Genomic DNA, 22,066 nt, shown 5'->3' with positions numbered 1-22,066 from the left:
CCCCAGGGCCTGCCTCTTAAATGCCACCTTCTGAAGCTGGCCCTGCCCCCAGTTGGCAAGGAAGGGAAGAGGTGGGAGTTGACAGGTTCCTCCTCTGCTGGGACACAGCAGCTGGGGCTGGGACTGCAGCACAGGGGGTCTGGGTTAGTGTGGAAAGCTCCCTCCTGTGGCTAAGGGGGCCCCAAATGGCACGCAGAGGGTGCCCACTGCTTCAGTTGTCCTCTATCCACCATGGTTTGAATGAGGCCCCACCTGGAGGGAGGGGCGGAACAGGAATGACTGCAAAGGCCCTTCCTGGAGGGCGGGTCCCCAGAGAACTTCAGAGCCTGGAGATCACCTTATCACAGATAGGAAAAGTCCGTCCTGGAGAGGGGGCATGATAGGCCCAAGGTCAGTGGTGGTGCTGGGATGAGACCGTTGGTCCAGGGCTCTGCAGTTGGGCAACATTCTTTCCCTGCCACCCCCTTGTCCCCATGGCCACAGGTGGCAAGTGCCTGCCCCTGCGGCCCTCACTGGCATGGTGGGCTGGGTTGGGGGGCAGTCAGCGAGATTGTTGTGATCTTTCCAAACCTGCAGCACCCCTGGCGTGGGGAGTGGAGGGAGGGTCAGGTCTGTGTCTTATTGACTGCATGTCCTGCAGGGAAACTGAGGAACTCCCAGAGGCCACCTCCCGGCCAAGAAAGGACCTCAGGCCCCCTATGGGGGTCCCCCCTTCTTGCTGTCCCTGAGAAGCAGGTGTAGGCGCAGCCGAGAATGGAAAGGAGGGAGTGGCCACGCCTCCCTTGGCTCCAGAGGACAGACCCCCGGGCTCCCTCGTGTCCATAGCAACCTGGAAAGAGTAAATTGAATGGCGGTCCGAGGGCAGCGGTTGCTAGGGGAAACAGTCAACTTCTTTCATCTCTGGCTTAGTGGCAGCCTCCTTCCCTTTTGAATTGCAAGTAAAATTGAAAGGCTGTTTTGTGCGGGGTGAAGTTTGTGGAAAGGGGTGAGGTGTGGCCGAGAGGGTCCTGGCTCTGGTTCTGAGCATTGGAGAAAGGGGAGGAGAACCCGGCAACGGCCTGAACCCCTCTGTGTCCCAGAGGCAAACAGTACCTGCTTCACACAGATGTGCAGTGTGGACACGACACGGGCCACGCCGGGCCCCACACAGAGACACACAGATGCACAAAACATGCCACAAACAACATAGCAAGACCCTAAAACCAGGCCACACAAAAGCACTCCAATTCACAGAATGTGCAGTGTAACCCGCACCCACAGATGGTGAGTGCGGGGCTAGTGTCAGAGTCAGCTGGGCTGGGGTGTTGTCCCTGCTGGGTGCCCCCGAGCCACTGTGCGCTCTCACACTGCCCTGCTCCTCCTTCACCTCTCTTTCCCCCAACAAATGGGGAAGATCAGGGGCCAGCAGGTGCCTTAAGGGAGTTGAGAGGGTTCCATGGCTGGTAGGGGCAGCCAGAGCCCACAGGGGTCTGAGGATGCAGGGGATGGGAGCTGCCTGGGGGTGGAGGAAGGGCGGCAGCAGCAGAGGCTTTCCTGAGGTGAGGACGAAGGGGGCCTTTTTTTTTTAAGACGGAGTCTTGGACTGGACACTGTGGCTCATGCCTGTAATCCCAGCACTTTCGCAGGCTGAGGAGGGCAGATCACGAGGTCAGGAGTTCAAGATCAGCCTGGCCAACATAGTGAAACCCCATCTCTACTAAAAATACAAAAAATTAGCCAGGCGTGGTGGCACGCACCTGTAGTCCCAGCTATTTGGGATCCTGAGGCAGGAGAATTCCTTGAATCTGGGAGGCAGAGGTTGCAGTGAGCCGAGATCACGCCATTGCATTCCAGCCCAGGAGACAGCGTGAGACTGTCTCAGTAAAATAAAATAAAAATAAATAAAGATGGAGTCTTGCTCTGTTGCCCAGGCTAGAGTGCAGTGGCGTGATCTCGGCTCACTGCAACCTCCACCTCCCAGGTTCAAGCGATTCTCCTGCCTCAGCCTCCTGAGTAACTGGGATTACAGGTGCATGTCACCACGCCTGGCTAATTTTTGTATTTTTAGTAGAGACGGGGTTTCATCATGTTGTCCAGGCTGGTCTCGAACCCCTGACTTCAAGTGATCCACCCACCTTGGCCTCCCAAAGTGCTGGGATTACAGGCGTGAGCCACTGCACCCAGCCAGAAGGTGGCATTAATATACAGGCGCTGTATAGGGCAACATCTGTGCGCATCTCTTACAAATCTTAATGCTGTATATTTGAGGGGGTTCATTCGTGTCCCCCTGGGGATGTTTGAGATTGCCTGTATGTGTTATTGTGTGCATATCTTTAAGCTCACATATGCATAGGTGGATTCACACCTCTGTTTTGAATATATTCCCATGAGCTCATGCTATTAATTCACCATCACAACAAATATTTTACTGAGCGTGAGGCATGCATACCACAGCCACCATTCTAGTACTAAGACACACTGAGAAGCAAAAAATCCAGGCTTTCCTGAGCTCACATTGGGGTGGGGGCGTGGTGGGGAGACACAGGCATCAATGTAATAAACAGAAACCACGACAGGGCTGAGTGTTCTGGAGGACAGGCACCTGGTGTACTGAGGCCCCTGAGGTTGATCCCAGGTGCACCTTTGAGCTTTGCCTACATGGTTTGGGTTTGTGGGCTCACCTGCATGTGTCCATGCATGCCCCATCTGCATGTCTGTGCATGGCTGCATCACCCCCTGCACATGTGCACTGCCCCTGGGCTTGCCCACATGTGCCTGCTCCCCAGGGTGCCAGACTATCAGCCTATGAGGCATTGTGGGTCTGGGCCCAGCCTGGTGTCCCCTACAGAGGCCTGAGCCTGCCTTCCCAGGAGGCCCAGGACTCTCACCCACGGCCCTTCCCTGCAGCTGGAGCAGACTATGCGACTGGAGTCTGGGGAGCTGGTGACACAGGAGCCCAGGGGGCTGGTTCGGCAGAGCGTGGAGTTGCCGAGGCAGCTGCAGGAGGAGCAGGCCTCCTACCGACGCAAGCTGCAGGCCTACTAGGAGGGCCAGTAGTGGCAGGCCCAGCTTGTGCAGCAGCTGCAGGGCAAGGTCAGGGCCACCCACTCCTGCTCCTGCCCTCCCACATGTTCACTTTGCCCTGCCCCAACCCCTGGGGCTCACCATCAGCTCCCCATCCCCAGATTCTCCAGTACAAGAAGAGGTGCTCGGAGCTGGAGCAGCAGCTGCTGGAGAGATCCGGAGAGCTGGAGCAGCAGCGACTGAGGGTGGGTGCCAGGGTGGGGCAGGGGCAGGCCCTGCCCTCTACCTGCCCAGCCTGATGCTTTAGCCTTTCTCCCACCCAGGACAAAGAACACAGCCAAGACCTGGAGAGCGCCCTCATTCGGCTGGAGGAGGAGCAGCAGAGGTGAGGGTGCAGCAGGGAGGGCCAGGGCTGGCAGGATGGCCCCCTGGGCGAGTGCCTGCTGATCCCCTGTGCCCCATTCAGGAGTACCAGTCTGGCCCAGGTGAATGCCATGCTCCGAGAACAGCTTGACCAGGCAGGCTCGGCCAACCAGGCTCTGAGTGAGGACATACGAAAGGTGACCAGCGACTGGGCACGCAGCGGGAGGCAGCATGGAGGCATGAGGAGGTGGGCATGGGGGTGCAGGGAGGCCAGCTTGACCCAAGGGGAAGGTGCACTGCAAAGAAGGGAGGATTCAGAAGCCTGGGGAGGGAGAGGGAGCACTGTCCAAGGGAGCATGTTAGCAGAAGTAAATAGCCATCATCACAATAGCTGGTCTTTATCAATGCGTAGCATGTACCATGTGCATGGTGTGCATTGACCTTTATTCCTCGTAATAACAGCATGTGGTAGGTGCTGTCATTCTCTCGATTATAAAGAGAGGTTAAAGCCGGTTGCTGTGGCTCACGCCTGTAATCCCAGCACTTTGGGAGGCTGAGGCAGGTGGATCACCTGAGGTCAGGAGTTCGAGACCAGTCTGGCCAACATGGTGAAACCCCATCTCTACTAAAAATATAAAAAATAGCCGGGCATGGTGGCACGCACCTGTAATCCTAGCTATTCAGGAGGCTAAGAGATCGTGCCACTGCACTGCATCCTGGGCAACAGAGCAAGACTCTGTCTCAAAATAAATAAAGACAGGTTAAGTAACCTGCCCACAGTCATGCAACTGGCAGCTGAGAGGCAAAGCTAGGTCCCTTGCATTTTTTTCCCTTCCTTGCTGCCTGTTGCAGCCAAAAGAGGACTTGAAACCCAGGTCCCAGTGCAGGAGGGAGCCATGAGGCTGGGGAGGCTGAGCGTGGCTGCTGGGACACAACTCTGTGCACAGGCCCACAGGAAGACCCGCTCCCTTGAACGGTGGTGCCTCCTGGAATGGTCGGAGATGGGGGAAGCTGGGGGAGGTGGTAAACCTGCTCTCACCCCAACCCTTCCCTCGGCATGTCTTCCCTCCAGTCTTTCAACGCCTACTTCAGCAATGAGCACAGTCGCCTGCTCCTCCTCTGGAGGCAGGTAGTGGGGTTCCGGCGGCTGGTCAGCGAGGTGAAGATGTTCACTGAGAGGTGAGGCCTGGCCGGGGACGGGGCAGCAGCTGAGAGCCAGCCCTGCTCTTTACATCCAACTCAACTCAGTTGAATGTCAGTTCAACTCAGTGCACCTACTGTGCACAAGGGCGTGTGAGGACACAGAGGCAACTTGTAATAACCATTACCACGGTCATGGCAGTCAGCATTTATTAGATGTTTACTCTGAGCTAGACTCTTTGTATATTTTATTTCAACTAATATTCATAGCTTCCCTGTGAAGTAGGAACTGTGTTCATTCCCATTTTACACATGAGGACATTGAAGCACAGAGAGGTTGAGTGATCTTCCTGAGGTCACACAGTAGTACCTAAGTGGCTGAGTCAGAGTTTGAAGTTCCTGATTTTTCTTTTCTTGAGACGGAATCTCGCTCTGTCACCAGGCTGGAGTGCAGTGGCACGATCTTGGATCACTGCAACCTCTTACCTCCTGGGTTCAAGGAATTCTCCTGCCTCAGCCTCCTGAGTTGCTGGGATAACGGGCATGCCGCCACGCCTGGCTAATTTTTTTTTTTGTCTTTTAGTAGAGACGGGGTTTCACCATGTTGCCCAGACTGGTCTCGAACTCCTGAGCTCAGGCAATCCGCCAGCCTCAGCCTCCCCAAGTGCTGGGATTATAGGCATGAGCCACCGCACCAGGCCGAAGTTCCTGATTTTAATCCACTAGAATATTCAGCTTTGCTACCAAGGACCTCACAGCCTCTAGGGATGAAGAGACGTAGATCCCCAAAATTCTAGACTAAGGAAGCGAGTGGTCAGTGATATGTACATGGGACAGAGAGAATGTCCTGGAGGCTCAGAAGGATGGGAGGGGTGGGGAGGTCAGAAAAACCGCTTTGTGGAGATGGAATTTGCTCAGAGCCTCAAGGAATGGGTAGGGTTGAAGCAGAGCAGCAGGCACTCCAAGCAGAAGCAAGGCATGAGCAAAGGTAGGGAGGTGGGAGCCCATGGCAGCCAGGGGGGTTGCAACGAAGCACTGGTACAGGGAAAGGAGAGCCTGCCTCAGCGGGCAGCTTGGGCCTGCCTGATGTTTGAACAGGGGCGTCTGATCGGTGTGAGCAGTCAGCTCAACAGTAGTGTCGGGGAGGCTGTGGAGAGAGCCCCAAGGCAGGGGACCAAGGTGTTTCATTTAGTGCATTAAAAACATTTTAGTTAGTAATCTTTTCTTTTCTTTATGCCTCCTGGTCTCAAGCAATCCTCCTACCTCAGATCCTGTGCAGTTGGGACCACAGGTACATGCCACCAGGCTTGCTGATTTTTTATTTCTTGTAGAGTTGAGGTCTCACTTTGTTGCCCAGGCTGGTCTTGAACTCCTGAGCCCAAGTGATCCTCCTGCCTTGACCTCCTTTGGTGCTGGGATTACACACACCTGGTTTAATAATCTTTTCTTAATATCATCAAATAGCCAGTGTCTAGATTTTCCATATGTCTCATAAATGTCACAGATAGGCCAGGTACAGTGGCTCACGCCTATAATCTCAGTACTTCGGGAGGCCGAGGCAGGCGGATCACCTGAAGTCAGGAATTCGAGACCAGCCTGGCCAACATGGTGAAACCCCCATCTCTACTAAAAATACAAAAATTATCCAGGCGTGGTGACACAAGCCTGTAATCCTAGCTACTGGGGAGGCTGAGGCACCAGACTCGCTTGAACCCAGGAGGCAGAGGTTTCAGTGAGCCAAGATGACACCACTGCACTCCAGCCTGGGTGACAAAGTGAAACTCTGTCTCAAAAAAAAAAAAAAAAAAAATTCACAGATAGTCTTGCTTTAGTGTTTTCTTTACAATTTGTTTGAATCCAGATCCATAGACATTCACAAAATGTGAATGGTTGCTTTGTCTTTTTTTTGTTTTGAGATGGAGTCTCGCTTTGTTGCCCACGCTGCAGTGCAGTGGCGCCATCTTAAGTCACTACAACCTCCGCCTCCTGGGTTCGGCAATTCTTTTTTTTTTTTTTTTTTTTTGTTGAGACGGAGTTTCGCTCTGTTGCCCAGGCTGGAGTGCAGTGGCCGGATCTCAGCTCACTGCAAGCTCCGCCTCCCGGGTTTACGCCATTCTCCTGCCTCAGCCTCCGAGTAGCTGGGACTACAGGCGCCCGCCACCTCGCCCGGCTAGTTTTCTGTATTTTTTTTTAGTAGAGACGGGGTTTCACCGTGTTAGCCAGGGTGGTCTCGATCTCCTGACCTCGTGATCCGCCCGTCTCGGCCTCCCAAAGTGCTGGGATTACAGGCTTGAGCCACCGCGCCCGGCCCGGGTTCGGCAATTCTATGGCTGCAGCCTCCTGAGTAGCTGGGATTACAGGCGTGTGCCACCACACCCAACTAACTTTTGTATTTTTAGTAGAGATGGGGGCTTCACCATTTTGGCCAGGCTGGTCTTGACCTCAGGTGATTCACCTACCTTGGTCTGCCAAAGAGCTGGGATTACAAGACCGAGCCACTGTGCCGGCCCCTGCTTTGTCTTTTAAGTTCCTTTTAACTTACTTGTTCAGGACACTGGGCCAATTGTCCTTGGAGATTCTCATGGTCTGGATTTTGCTGGTTGCATCCTTATGGTGTCAATTAACATGGTTCTTTATCCCATGTATTTCCTGTAAATTGGATGTTGGATCTAAAGCTAGGTCAGATTCAGGTTCTTCTGCTTGCTTTTCTTTCTTTTTTTTTTTTTTAATCAAGACTCCATAAGTAGAATGTATTCTTCCATCGGAATGTCCCTACGCCTGGTGTCTCTCTTTTCGAGATCCAACCCACTCATCAGAGGCTGCAAAACTATGAGCTTCTCATTTAGTCACTCCTTTGTATATTAATTAGAATTCTGGAATGAGGCACTTTCCCTGCTTACTATCGGATAACCAGTGGTACAGTTCATTCAGGGAAGGAAAGGAAAGGATTTAACCTGTATTACCGACTTAAAATACATTTTTTTTTTTTTTTGAGACAGTGTCTGTCTGTCGCCCAGGCTGAAGTGCAGTGGCACAATCACAACTCACGTTAGGCTTGACCTCCCAGGGTCAAGTGATCCTCCCATCTCAGCCTCCCAAGTAGCTGGGACAATAAGTGTGCACCACTATGCCCAGCTAATTTTTTTTTTTTTTTTTTTTAGAGATAGGGTCTTGCTATATTGCCCAGGCTGGTCTCAAATTCCTGGACTCAAGCAATCCACCTGCCTCGGCCTCCTAAAGTGCTGGAATTACAGAAATGGGCCACCATGCCTGGCCTTAAAATACATTTTTAAGGGCAGGCGTGGTGGCTCATGCCTGTAATCCTAGCACTTTGGGAGGCTGAGGCAGGTGGATCACCTGAGGTCAGGAGTTCAAGACCAACCTGGCCAACATGGTGAAACCCTGTCTCTACTAAAAATACAAAAATTAGCTGGATGTGGTGACGTATGTCTGTAATTCCAGCAACTTGGGAGGCTGAAGCAGGAGAATCACTTAAACCGGGGAGGAAGAGGTTGCAGTGAGCCAGGATCACACCACTATACTTCAGCCTAGGCGACAGAAGAGACTCCATCTCAAAAAAAACAAAAACAAGGCCGGGCGCGGTGGCTCAAGCCTGTAATCCCAGCACTTTGGGAGGCCGAGACGGGCGGATCACGAGGTCAGGAGATCGAGACCATCCTGGCTAACACTGTGAAACCCCGTCTCTACTAAAAATACAAAAAACTAGCCGGGCGAGGTGGCGGGCGCCTGTAGTCCCAGCTACTCGGGAGGCTGAGGCAGGAGAATGGCGTGAACCGGGAGGCGGAGCTTGCAGTGAGCTGAGACCCGGCCACTGCACTCCAGCCTGGGCGGCAGAGCGAGACTCCGTCTCAAAAAAAAAAAAAAAAAAAAAAAAAAAAAAAAAAAAAAAAAAAAAAAAAAACAAAAACAAAATTTTTTTTTTTTTTGAGACGGAGTCTCGCTCTGTCGCCAGGGCTGGAGTGCAGTGGCCGGATCTCAGCTCACTGCAAGCTCCGCCTCCCGGGTTCACGCCATTCTCCTGCCTCAGCCTCCCGAGTAGCTGGGACTACAGGCGCCCGCCACCTCGCCCGGCTAGTTTTTTGTATTTTTTTAGTAGAGACGGGGTTTCACAGTGTTAGCCAGGATGGTCTCGATCTCCTGACCTCGTGATCCGCCCGTCTCGGCCTCCCAAAGTGCTGGATTACAGGCTTGAGCCACCGCGCCCGGCCAAAAACAAAATTTTTAAGTAGCCTTTTAATATTTTTATATTTTACTTTTGATTAAGTCACGTGTTCACAAGGTTCACATTTCAAAACGGTACACAGTAAAACGGCTCCCTCTCCCCGCTGACCCCAGATGTTCCCCTTCCCTCCTTGGAGGTAAGCAGCATTATCAGCTTGTTTTTCTTTTTATATACACAATTTTTTTCTTTTTTCTTTTTTCTTTTGGCCACCAAGTTACTATGAGACGCATTATCAGTTTCTTTTTTTTTTTTTTTTTCGAGATAGAGTCTCCCTCTGTCTCCCAGGCTGGAGTGCAGTGGCACGATCTTGGCTCACTGCAATCTCCATCTCCCAGGTTCAAGCGATTCTCCCACCTCCACCTCCCAAGTAGCTGGGATTACAGGCATGAGCCACCACACCCAACTAATTTTCGCATTTTTAGTAGAGGCGGGGTTTCGCCATGTTGGCCAGGCTGGTCTCGAACTCCTGACCTCAGGTGATCCTCCCACCTCAGCCTTCCAAAGTGCTGGGATTATAGGCGTGAGCCACCGCGCCTGGCCTATCAGTTTCTTAAGTGACCTTCCAGGGTTATCTTATATAATCAAATAAAGTAGATCACACACACACACACACACACACACACACACAGACACATGCACACTTTTTTGTATATACGCCTGGTAAAATTTCTTTTTTTTTTTTTTTTTTGAGACGGAGTCTTGCTCTGTCGCCCGGGCTGGAGTGCAGTGGCCGGATCTCAGCTCACTGCAAGCTCCGCCTCCCGGGTTTACGCCATTCTCCTGCCTCAGCCTCCCGAGTAGCTGGGACTACAGGCGCCAGCCACCTTGCCCGGCTAGCTTTTTTTGTATTTTTTTGGTAGAGACAGGGTTTCACCGTGTTAGCCAGGATGGTCTCGAACTCCTGACCTCGTGATCCGCCCGTCTCGGCCTTCCAAAGTGCTGGGATTACAGGCTTGAGCCACCGCGCCCGGCCTACGCCTGGTAAAATTTCATCTTCATAGTTCTTGAAGACGCTTTCCTCACCTACCAGTTTTAACTGGGAAGTGACTCTGTGTCAGACCAGGAGGAACTTTTTCACGGGTTTTCTTTGACCACAGAGTGTTCCACTGAATAGATGCACCATCATGTACTTAGTAGCAGTCCCCTTTTGATAGACATTCAGGTTGTCACCAGGATTTTTTACACGAGCAATGCTGCAGTGACCCTCCTTGTCCACAAGCCATGTCCTCTGTGCTGGGGTATATCTTTGGATACGTTCTTAGAGGAGGAGCTGGTGGGAAGGTCCTATGCATACATAGTTTTCGGAACTCTTCCCCAGTGCCCTCCCTTGTGGTTGTACTCACCCTCATACCAGCTGTGTAGGGGAGCTCCTGTTACCCCAAAACCCCTCCCTGTGTATTATGTGACCCTTTTTTTTTTTTTTCCCCAATCTGATAGTGGACAAATGGCATCCCAGTGTAGGGTTTGTTGTTGTTTTTTTTTTTTCTTCCTCTTTTGTTTTTGAGATGGAGTCTCACTATGTTTCTCATGCTGGCCTCAAACTCCTGGGCTCAAGCAGTCCTGCCTCAGCTTCCCACATAGCTGAAACTGCAGGTGCATGCCACCGCACCCAGCCTAATATATTTTTATTTTTATTTTTATTTTATTTATTTATTTTTTGAGATGCAGTCTCGCTGTGTTGTCCAGGCTGGAGTGCAGTGGCGTGATCTCAGCTTACTGCAGTCTCCATGACCTCGGTTCAAGGAGTTCTGCCTCAGCCTCCCAAGTAGCTGGGATTACAGGCGGGTGCCACCATGCCCCACCAATTTTTGTATTTTTAGTAGAGATGGGGTTTCACTATGTTGGCCAGGCTGGTTCAAACTCCTGACCTCAGGTGATCTGCTCGTCTTGGCCTCCCAAAGAAAGTGCTGGGATTACAGATGTGAGCCACCACGCCTGGCCCCAGCATAGTTTTAATTTGTAGTTGGGAGCGAGCCCCATCCCATTGCCAGCCTGTGCTCTCTCCCCAAGGGACCTGCTGCAGCTGGGAGGGGAGCTGGCCCGGACATCACGAGCTGTCCAGGAGGCAGGCCTGGGAGTGAGCACGGGCCTGCGGCTGGCAGAGAGCCGGACCGAGGCAGCCCTGGAGAAGCAGGCCCTGCTGCAGGCCCAGCTGGAGGAGCAGCTGCAGGACAAGGTGCTCCGCGAGAAGGACCTGGCCCAGCAGCAGATGCAAAGCGACCTGGACAAGGCTGACCTCAGTGCCAGGTGGGTACCTGGTGGGTGCCGCACAAGGCAGGCATCCCTGCAGAAGGTAAAACTGGAGGGTTGGGGAGAAGGGAGTTTCTGTTCACTAGGTACAGGGCCTTCCTCTGTGAGCTCAGCCAGTCTTCCCAGGCACCCCACTGAGGTTCCGAAGGCACTTGCCCAGTGTGTATCACAAACAGCTTAGCTTCTGATGACAGAACTTGTGGCCGGGTGTGGTGGCTCACACCTGTAATCCCAGCACTTTGGGAGGCCAAGGTGGGGGGATTACCTGAGGTCAGGAGCTCAAGACCAGCCTGCCCAACAGGCAAAACCTGTCTCTACTAAAATACAAAAACTAGCCAGGTGTGGTGGCGCATGCCTGTAATCCCAGCTATGAGGGAGGCTGAGGCAGGAGAATCGCTTGAACCCAGAATGTGAAGGTTGCAGTGAGCCAAGATCACATCACTGTATTCCAGCCTGGATGACAGAGGGAAACTCCGTCTCAAAAAAAACAAAACAAAAAAAGAACTTGTGCCCCTTACTCCTGCCCCCTGGACAAGTCCTCAAGTGCTTTCCCATGAGATAAAGCTGGTGGGAAGCTCATTCCTCTTTCACAGATGAGAAGTGTGAGGTCTAGAGAGGAGCCGGGACTTGCCTAAGGTCACACAGCCAGGGAGGTGGATGTTAGGGTCCCTGCCTCGGGTTTGGAGAAGCGTGGTGGACACAGAGCTAGTGGATTTGGGAGGCAGGGGTGGTCCCCTATTCACCTCTGTTGCTCCCCCAACTCCAGAGTGACAGAGCTGGGCCTGGCAGTGGAGCGTCTTCAGAAGCAGAATCTGGAGAAGGATCAGGTCAACAAGGACCTCACCGAGAAGCTTGAGGCCCTGGTGAGCTGTCGCTGCCCCTGAGATGTGGCAGGGTGGGATGGGGTACCGGCCAGATCCATGGACGCAGGCTTAGGGCTGGGCTACCTGGGCCACCCCCAGCATCCCACTCACACTCAGGTTCAGCCCTCACAGGTGTGCAGTCTTCGTGGTAAGCACACTCACCTCCCCCATCCCATTTCTTCCCCCCAGTAGCCCAGTAGCATAATCCTCATGACACAGATGGGGAAACTGAGGCCCAAGAGGGGAAATGCTTGTCCAGTCTCAGAGCCAGTAAGCAGGAGAGTCGGGACTTGAACTCTCATCCGCGCTCTCCAGGTCCAGATGCTGCCTTTGGCAACCCAGCTGCTCCCCCTCCCCCACCAGTGGGACACTCACTACCCCAGGGTACAGCCTGGTTTGGTCACCCCTCTGTGTGGGGCCTGGCCTGGGTTCTAGGTCCAGCTGTCCTCCAGTTGACTGTGTGACATGGGGCAGGACACAGCTCTTCTCTGGGCCTGGTCTGTTCAGTGAGGGCCTCGGGCCTGCTGCCCCTCGGGCCAGGTGGCTGGCCTATGGACATGGCTTCAGAGGCCACCTGGTCAGTGGTGAGCCAGGGAGGGAAGGGAAAGGGAGGTTTCAGATAAGACAGAACCTGGACCACCCTTTGTCTCCCTGACCGCACTCCAGGAATCCATGGGGGCTACAGGAGCAGGCGGCCCTGGAGACAGAGGACGGAGAGGGGCTACAGCAGATCCTAAGGGACCTGGCACAGCTGTGAGCCCAGAGAGGCAGGAAGACAGGGCCCTGCCAGGCAGTCCTGGGCTCCCCCATCACGCCTTTCGTTGACCTGGGACTGAACTGCAAATGGGTGGGGGCCTGGAGCCCAGGCTGTAGCTGCTCAGCACCCCTGCTAGCTCACCCGGCCCCTGCCCTGGGGAACCCCCAGTGTCAGAGGGGAGGCACGGCCCTTGTGGAGCCCACCTGTGAGCAACGCCAATGATGTCTTCGCAATAAATCGGAGGCCTCAGCGGCAAGCTGAGAACTGAGCTAGTGGAGGAGGTGAAATCAGGGAGGCTTCTTGTAGGAGGCAGCATTTGGAATGAGGCGGCCCCCAGCCTCGCCTGGGCATCTTTACCAGCTCACCCCGCGGTTCCTAACTCTGCGGCCTCCTTCTGCCTCCCTCCCCTCCCCTCAGGCCATCCTGTGCTTTGTTGAGAGTCGCGTCCAGCTGAGCGTCTCCAAGTGTCCCCCAGTGAGAGCCTGCGGGGGCTCTCGGGCCAGTGGACCCCGTCCCCACCGCGGCGCTCCTAGCCAGGCCGAGGTCGTTCACCCCGCCGAGGCCCCTCTCCCCAGCCTGCTCAGACTCCTCCAAGCTCGCCCTAATCCACTCCGCCCTGCACAAGTGCCAGCTGCAGGTCCAGGTAGGAAGGGGCTTGAGGGTTCTGGGCGCAGCCAGAGGCCCGGGGGCGGGAGGGGGAAGGGGCTCGCGCCCTCCGGGTCGGGGTGGGAGAGGGGGCGGGGGCGGGTCCGGGGGAGGAGTCTGAGCGCCGCAGGGTGCAGCCAGAGCCCTGAGAAATAGTGTCTGAGGGTGTCATGACCCCGAAGGAGGTGGCCGAGAGCTTGAGGTGAAGCCGAGCCCAGAAGTGGGGGTGCTTGGGCAGCTGGTGGAGGGAGGAGACTGCCGCAGTGTTAGGGTCATGGTAGAGAGGGAGACATGTCCCTGGTCATACAGAGCCAGGATTCTGGGAAAAGTTCTAGCAAGGGGAATCAGAGCCTAGGATGAGAGGAGCTCGGGAACTAGGGGCAGAGCCAGGATAGGGAGGGGTCTGAGAGTGGAACCAGGATGCAAAGGGGAGGGGCCTGGGAGCCCTGGGGGTGGGGTCAGAACCCAGGAGACGAAGGTGCCTGGGGGTTTGTCTCGCATCCTGGGGAGTTTGACAGGAATTGTCCGGGACCCCAGGGAGGTGAGGGCTCAGAGGGTGGTGAGGGCACATAGTAGGGGAGCGGAAGTGTGGCTCTCAGGCCTAGGCCCCTATCCTGTCCCAGGCCAGGTCCAGGCCCTGGACCCCGCCTAGCGTAGGCTAGTGTGTATCCCTGGAACCAGAAGAGAGTAGGTGGGCTCTGGAGGCCTCCCAGGACCCCCGTAGACTCTGTGATCCCCACGCCTCAGAACATGGGTGGGCGCTATGAGGCAAGCCAGGTCTGGGCACCCTGCGGAAGCAGCTTAGCGACAGCGAGAGTGAGCGGCGGGCCCTAGAGGAACAACTGCAGCGCCTGCGGGAAAAGACCTACTGCGCCATGCAGGCCCAGGAGGACGCCCAGCGCGAGGTGCAGCGGCTGCGGAGTGCCAAGGAGCTCCTGAGCAGGTGCCAGGGAGGTCTGAGCTGGGGGTGCTGAAGAATAAATCAGCGTCTGGGCATAACACCATTGAGCCTTATGCGTGTGGTCTGCACTAATATAGTCGCCCTGAGCTGCATATGCCTATTAACATGTTATTTATTATTTTATTATTTATTTATGAGATGGAGTCTCGTTCTGTCGCCCACACTGGAGTGCAGTGGTGCGATCTTGGCTCACTGTAAGCTCCGCCTCCCGGGTTCACCTATTACCCTTCCTTAGCCTCCTAAGTAGCTGGGACTACAGGCGCCCGCCAGCCCGCCCGGCCAATTTTTTTTTTTTTTTTTTTTTTTTTGAGACGGAGTTTCGCTCTGTCGCCCAGACTGGAGTGCAGTGGTGTGATATCGGCTCATTGCATTCTCCGCCTCCCTTGTTTAAGCAATTCTCACCTCAGCCTCCCAAGTAGCTGGGATTACAGGTGCCCATCACCACGTCCGGCTATTTTTTTTTTGTATATTTAGTAGAGATGGGGTTTCACCATCTTGGCCAGGCTGATCTTGAACTCCTGACCTCGTGATCCACCCTCTTCCGTCTCCCAAAGTGCTGGGATTACAGGCATGAGCCACCGTGCCTGGCCAACATTTATTTTTTATTATTCAGTTTTGTTTTGTTTTGTTTTGCTTTGTTTTGAGTCACACTCTTGCTCTATTTCCCAGACTGGGGCACAATGGCTCCATCACAGCTCACTGTAGCCTGGAACTCCCAGACTCAAGCGATCCTCCCACCTCTACCTCCCAACTGTCCCTAGTTGGGGGCCAGGGCTGGGCCTGGCGTGGGGAAGGGTAGGGGACCGATGCCTGAGAGTTAGGTTTCCACTCCCTTCCTCTGTGCCCTCACCACCCTCTGAGACCTCACCTCCCCGGGTTCCTAAGCAACTCTGATCTCATCCCTGAGGATGCTAGACAAGTCCCCAACATTTCTAAATTTTTTGTAGCGATGGGCGGGGGGATGTCATTATGTTGCCCACACTGGTCTTGAACTCTTGGCTTCAAACACTCCTCCCTCCTCAGCCTCCCAAATTGCTGGGATTACAGGCATAAGAAACTGTGCCTGGCTCTTTTAAAATTTAATTAAAAATTTTAAAAAGTGAAAATTCAGACTGGGTGTGGTGGCTCACACCCAGCTGACTGACCAACATGGTGAAACCCTGTTTCTACGAAAAATACAAAAATTAACCAGGCATGGTGGCATGCTCCTGTAATCCCAGCTACTTGGGAGGCTGAGGTGGGAGAATCACTTGAACCCCGGAGGCGGAGGTTGGAATGAGCCAGGATCATGCCACTGCACTCCAGGTTAGGAGATGAGGAAGACTCCGTCTCAAAAAAAAAAAAAAAAAAAGGGCTGGTTGCGTTGGCTCACACCTGTAATCCCAGCACTTGGGGAGGCCGAGGTGGGCGGATCACGAGGTCAGGAGATCGAGACCATCCTGGCTAACACGGTGAAACCCCGTCTCTACCAAAAATACAAAAACAAAATTAGCTGGGCATGGTGGCGATCACTTGTAGTCCCAGCTACTGGGAGGCTGAGGTGGGACAATGGTGTGAACCTGGAGACAAAGCTTGCAGTAAGCTGAGACCACACCACTGTACTCCAGCCTGGGTGACAGGTTGAGACTCCATCTGAAAAAACAAAAAAGGAGAAAATAGAAGAAAATTCAGTTTTTTAGTTGCCCTAGCCACATTTCAAGCATTCATCAAGCATACGTGGCCATAGAACGTTCTGTCATGTCAGAGAATTCTATTGACAGCACTATTCTGGACTGTATTTCTTGGAGTTTTTTGGTTTTTTTTTTTTTTTTTTTGAGACAGAGTCTCGCTGTGTCGCCCAGGCTGGAGTGCAGTGGCCGGATCTCAGCTCACTGCAAGTTCCGCCTCCCGGGTTCACGCCATTCTCTCGCCTCAGCCTCCGAGTAGCTGGGACTACAGGCGCCCACCACGATGTCTGGCTAATTTTTTGTATTTTTAGTAGAGACGGGATTTCACCATGTTAGCCAGGATGGTCTTGATCTCCTGACCTCGTGATCCACCCGCCTTGGCCTCCCAAAGTGCTGGGATTACAGGCTTGAGCCACCGTGCCCGGCCTTCTTGGAGTTTTTTAATTTTATTTTTATTTTTTATTATTTTTATTTTAGAAGTGGGGTCTTACTGTGTTGCTCAGGATGGTCTCAAACTTCTGGCCTCAAGCGATTACACTGCCTCAGCCTCCCCAAATGCTGATATTACAGGCATAAGCCACCATGCCTGGCCTTGAAGATTTTTTTTTCTTTTAATTGAGACAGGGTCTTGTTCTGTCACCCAGGCTGGAGTGCAGTGGTGTGATCTCACTTCACTGCAACCTCCACCTCCTAGGCCTAAGTGATCCTCCCACCTCAGCCTCCCAAGTAGCTGGGACTACAGGCACACACCACCATGCCTGGCTATTTTTCTGTTTTTTGCAGAGACGGGGTTTGACATGTTGCCCAGGCTGATCTCTAACTCTTGAGCTGAAATGATCCACGCATCTCGGCCTCCCAAAATACTGGGATTGTAGGTGTCAGCCATCACGCCAGGCACCTTGAAGATTTTTAAGACAAGAAATTATCCACTTCTTTTTTTTTTTTTTTTTTTTCCACACTCTTATTGCCCATGGCATGATCTTGGCTCACTGCAACCTCCACCTCCCGGGTTCAAGTGATTCTCTTGCCTCAGCCTCCCTGGTAGCTGGGATTACAGGTGCCCGCCACCATGCCTGGCTAATTTTTATATTTTTAGTACAGATGGGGTTCCACCATGTTGGTTAGGCTGGTGTCGAACTCCTGACCTCAGGTGATTCACCCACCTTGGTCTCCCAAAGTGCTGGATTACAGGCATGAGCCACCATTCTTGGCACCTTGAAGATTTTTAAGACAAGAATTATCCACTTAGCTGCCAGGTTGTTTTTGATATTTTGTTGTTTGGTTTTCCTCTTCATAAACGTAACGATCTTATGAAAAGTTTGAAAAATAGAAATAAAAAGACAGTGCCTTCTCACAGCCTCATCTGCCCATCCTAACTCATTTAGGGCACTGGTTTTCCTTCCCATTGTGTTTCCTGGCAGTGAGATAGCAAACGTTTCCTCCACACCTACTGTGTGCCAGGCTCTTGGCCGAGTGTTTTTATGTACTCTGTCATTTAGTCTTCCTGTCAAACTCATGCAATTTGGAACTCTGTTGTAAGCTTGAGAGACTCGCTCAGACTCGTACACCGTGTGTGGCTGGGGGTGGCAGAGTGGGAATTCAGGTCCATGTGAGAGTAAACTGAGGTTTTCCATGCCTGGAAAGGAGAAGGTCTTTTTAAGTAGTTGTATTCACAGCAAGCGTCCCATTTCACATTCTGCGAAATGTAGAGATGGGGGTCTCGCTGTGTTGCCCATGCTGGTCTTGAACTCCTAGTTTCAAACACTCCTCCCACCTCAGCCTCCCAAATTGCTGGGATTACAGGCATAAGCCACTGTCCCTGGCTGTATTAAAATTTAATTAAAAGTTTTAAAAAGGGAAAATTCAGGCTGGGTGTGTTTTACTTAACAGCACATTGTCAACTGGGCACGGTGGCTCACGCCTATAATCCCAGCATTTTGAGAGGTCAAGGCGAATGGATCACTGGAGGTCAAGAGTTTGAGACCACCCTGGCCAACATGACAAAACCCCATCTCTATTAAAAATAAAATAAATGGGCCGGGCATAGTGGCTCACGCCTGTAATCTCAGCACTTTGGGAGGCCAAGGCGGGAAGACCACCTGAGATCAGGAGTTTGAGATGAGCCTGACCAACATGGAGAAACCCTGTCTACTAAAAATACAAAAATTAGCCGTCAGTGGTGGCACATGCCTGTAATCCCAGCTACTTGGGAGGCTGAGGCAGGAGAATCGCTTGAACCAGGGAGGCAGAGTTTGTGGTGAACCGAGATCATGCCATTGCACTCCAGTCCGGGCAACAACAGTGAAAGTCTGTGTCAAAAAAATATATACATAAAAATAAAAGTAAAAAATAAAAAAATTAGGGCCGGTGTGGTGACTCATGCCTGTCTTCCCAGCACTTTGAGAGGCTGAGGTGGGCAGATCACCTCAAGTCAGGAGTTTGAGACCATTCTGGTCAACATGGTGAAACCCCGCTTCTAAGTAAAAATACAAAAAATTAGCTGGGCGTGGTGATAGGCGCCTATAATCCCAGCTACTTGGGAGGCTGAGGCAGGAGAATCGCTTGAAGTCTGGAGGTGGACGTTGCAGCAAGCCGAGATCATGTCACTGCACTCCAGCCTGGATGACAGAGTGAGACTCCGTCTAAAAAAAAAAAAAAAAAAATTGCTGGACACGGTGCCTTGCACCTGTAATCCCAGCACTTTGGGAGGTGGGTGGATCACAAAGTCAGATTGAGACCATACTGGCTAACACGGTGAAACCCTGTCTCTACCAAAAATACAAAAAATTAGCTGGGCGTGGTTGCGGGTGACTGTAGTCCCAGCTACTCAGGAGACTGAGGCAGGAGAATGGTGTAAACCTGGGAGGCGGAGCTTGCAATGAGGGGAGATCACGCCACTGCACTCCAGCCTGGGTGACAGAGTGAGACTCCATCTCGGGAAATAAAAAAAAAAAAAATCATGTCGTGAAGTTTTTTGCACCTACTGCCAGTGAGAAAGTGGCAGCTCACAGCAAGTCTTTGGGGTCCCAGTTGCTGCCTTCTCCTCCTTCCCCTGCTGTGGCCACCATGTACCTATGTAGCAGGAAGCTGTGGGATCTGCAGACTCAGCTCTATCAGGCTTCCCAGAATTGAGGGGCATGGGGTGTTATAGGGGGCATTTCCTGGTCACATGGCCTAGCAGAGTTGGTTGCCACAATTGCCTGTGTGTCCCAGGAGCCTAGCCTTGCCTACCTGATAGCGTGCTTGGAGATAATGCTAGCACCTCCATCCACTCCAAATGGATGGGCTGGGGAGAAGGAAAGCCAGGTTCTTCTACTGGAAGGTGTGAGTGAAATGAGTCAGCCATGGGCAAGGTGGTCAGGGAAGGCTTACTGGAGGCAGGTGCCTTGGAAGATGGGAGGATGTAGCTCATGGCTAGAGGAGCAGCCAGCCACCTTCCCTGAGAGCGCAGCCCCAGCATCCCCTCTGCTCCCCTCCCCTTGTCCTGAAGGAAGAAGAGCAACCTGTCCCACAGCCTGCAGGTGGCCCAGCAGCAGGCCGAGGAGCTGTGGCAGGAGCGGGAGAAGCTGCAGGCTGCCCAGGAGGAGCTGCGGCGCCAGTGGGACCGGCTGGAGGAAGAGCAGGAGAACGCAATGCAGGATGGTGTGCGGGTGCCCGGGGAGCCTGAGCGCAGGTGAGCAGTATCTCGCCTCCCTGCCAGGGCCCTTCAGATGTGCCTTGGGTCCCCTGTCAGTGCCCTCGGGGGGTTAGGGAGCACCCACTGGGTCCTGGGTCTCCTACCATCTGGACCCCTCTGATGCTAACCAGACCCATTTCAGGAAATTGGGGCTCACGGAGGTGTTGTCACTTACCTGGGGTCAGAGAACTAGTTAAAAGGTAGAACTTGGATGATAATAACAACAATAATTAAAATAGCAGTAGTAATATTAACAATAGTATTTTTAAAATTTAGTTATGATCATAACAATATCCTTACTAATTTCACTAAGTGCCAGATACTGTTTTTTTTTTTTGAGACGGAGTCTCCCTCTGTGGCCCGGGCTGGAGTGCAGTGGCTGGATCTCAGCTCACTACAAGCTCCGCCTCCCGGGTTTACGCCGTTCTCCTGCCTCAGCTTCCCGAGTAGCTGGGACTATAGGCGCCCGCCACCTCGCCCGGCTAGTTTTTTGTATTTTTTTTTTAGTAGAGATGGGGTTTCACCATGTTAGCCAGGATGGTCTCGATCTCCTGACCTCGTGATCCAGCCGCCTCGGCCTCCCAAAGTGCTGGGATTACAGGCTTGAGCCACTGCGCCCGGCGCAGATACTGTTTTAAGAAATTCAGTTCTCTCATTCAACTCTATGATAACTCTGTGTCATAGAAGCTGTTATCTCCATTTTGTGGATGGTAAACGGAGGCACAGAGGAGCCATGTCCCTTGCCCCAGGTCACACGACTCGTTAGCAGAAGAGCCAGGATTTGAACCCAGGCATTCTGTCTTCCGAGTTAACCTCTTCCCCACTGCGCTGCTTACCTCTCTGGGACGTGATGGCTGATGGTGTTTAGTAGACTGTGGTGGTGCATGTTATTGTTGTTTCTGAAGGCCCTTGGGGAGATGTGTCAGGAACCATTTTAAGCACATGTGAAGTCTGTATCCTTAAAGCAGGCCGGGCATGGTGGCTCACACCTGTAATCCCGGCACTTTGGGAGGCCAAGGCAGGTAAATCACCTGAGGTCAGGAGTTTGAGACCAGCCCGACCAACATGGGGAAACCCCATCTCTACTAAAACTACAAAATTAGCCAGGCATGGTGGTGGGTACCTGTAATCCCAGCTACTCAGGAGGCTGAGGCAGGAGAATTGCTTGAGCCTGGGAAGCAGAGGTTGCAGTGAGCTGAGATCACACCACTGTACTCCAGCCTGGGTGAGACAGAGCGAGACTCTGTCTCAAAAAAACAATGTCACGAGGCAAGTGTTACCTCATTTTGCCGATGTGAAAACGGTGGCGTAGGGTCATGCAGCTAAGTGTAGGGGGCTTGGTTGCCCTGTGGGTCAGGCTCTTTCTCTCCAAACTCCTGCCTCAGGCCTGGTCCCTGGCCCAGCATCTCGCTGGCTATTCAGGGCAGGAAAGTGACATGGGCCACCCGCCCGTCCTCTGTCCCGCAGCCATAGACAACTAGAGCAGCTGGAAGGGAAGCGCTCAGTCCTGGCCAAGGAGCTGTGGAGTTGAGGGAGGCGCTGAGCCGTGCCACGCTGCAGCAGGACATGCTGCAGGCTGAAAAGGCCGAGGTGGCCGAGGCACTGACCAAGGTGGGTCCCTGTTTGCTGCACAACCACAAAACCTACCTCTGACCCTCAGCCCCAAGACTTCTTGCTCTGGCTTGGACTGGTCCCAGTGTCAGGCAGACCTCTGCGCCTGCACAGACTGACCCCTTCCTTCTGGATACAGGCTGATCTTTGTCGCAGGCAACAGACCTCTGGACCTCTGGTCCCAGCCATAAGTGGACTGACCTCTCTTTATGGCCGTATCCCTGCTCTTGTGGATGCTCCTGGGGACAATGCCTATAGCTCAGGGTCATCCAGTGCCTGAGACTCAGCTCCTGGGGTCTGAGAGCCCAGAGAGTCCTTGGCGGGGGTGCCGGCCCTGTCTGCTGAAGCCTGGGCTCTGAGCAGTGCTATCCCTAGACCCTACTCAGGGATCCTCTGAACTCTGGTCCTGGCCCACAGCTTGAGCTATTTTTGCACAGCTCTGTGGTGCGTGGATTTTAAATGGCTCCATAAGCGGCAGGCTTTCTGCGGTGATTTTTTTTTTCCATCTCACGCTGTGTCCCCTCCTTGTTTCCCCTCCCCTGTCTCCGAGGGTCCATCTCTCTAGGTCTCTTCTTGTCTCTCCTCACCTCCTCCCAACCTTTCTGCCTTTCCTCATCTCTGAGGGCCTGACTCTGCAGGCTGAGGCTGGCCGCGTGGAGCTCGAGCTCTCCATGACCAAGCTGAGGGAGAGGAGGCCTCCCTGCAGGACTCCCCGTCCAAGCTGAGCGCCCTCAACGAGAGCCTTGCTCAGGACAAGCTGGATCTGAACCGCCTTGTCGCCCAGGTATGCTGTACACCTGCGGGCCCACCTGCCTTGCCCAGTGTCAGTGAGGCACCCCGGGCCCAGCCCTGTACCTCTCTTGACCCGTGCCTCCCTTTCTGTCTCT

At 53.3% G+C, this 22,066-nt stretch overlaps 1 pseudogene; it reads left to right on the top strand.

The window, feature by feature from the left end:
* LOC117093587 overlaps positions 1–22,066 on the top strand; it is a 53,777-nt pseudogene that overhangs the window by 24,670 nt on the left and 7,041 nt on the right.

The sequence above is a fragment of the Trachypithecus francoisi genome, unplaced genomic scaffold (assembly GCF_009764315.1).
Source record: "Trachypithecus francoisi isolate TF-2019V2 unplaced genomic scaffold, Tfra_2.0 Lachesis_group12, whole genome shotgun sequence".
NCBI lineage: Eukaryota > Metazoa > Chordata > Mammalia > Primates > Cercopithecidae > Trachypithecus > Trachypithecus francoisi.
This window is presented reverse-complemented; position numbering and strand designations above follow the sequence as displayed.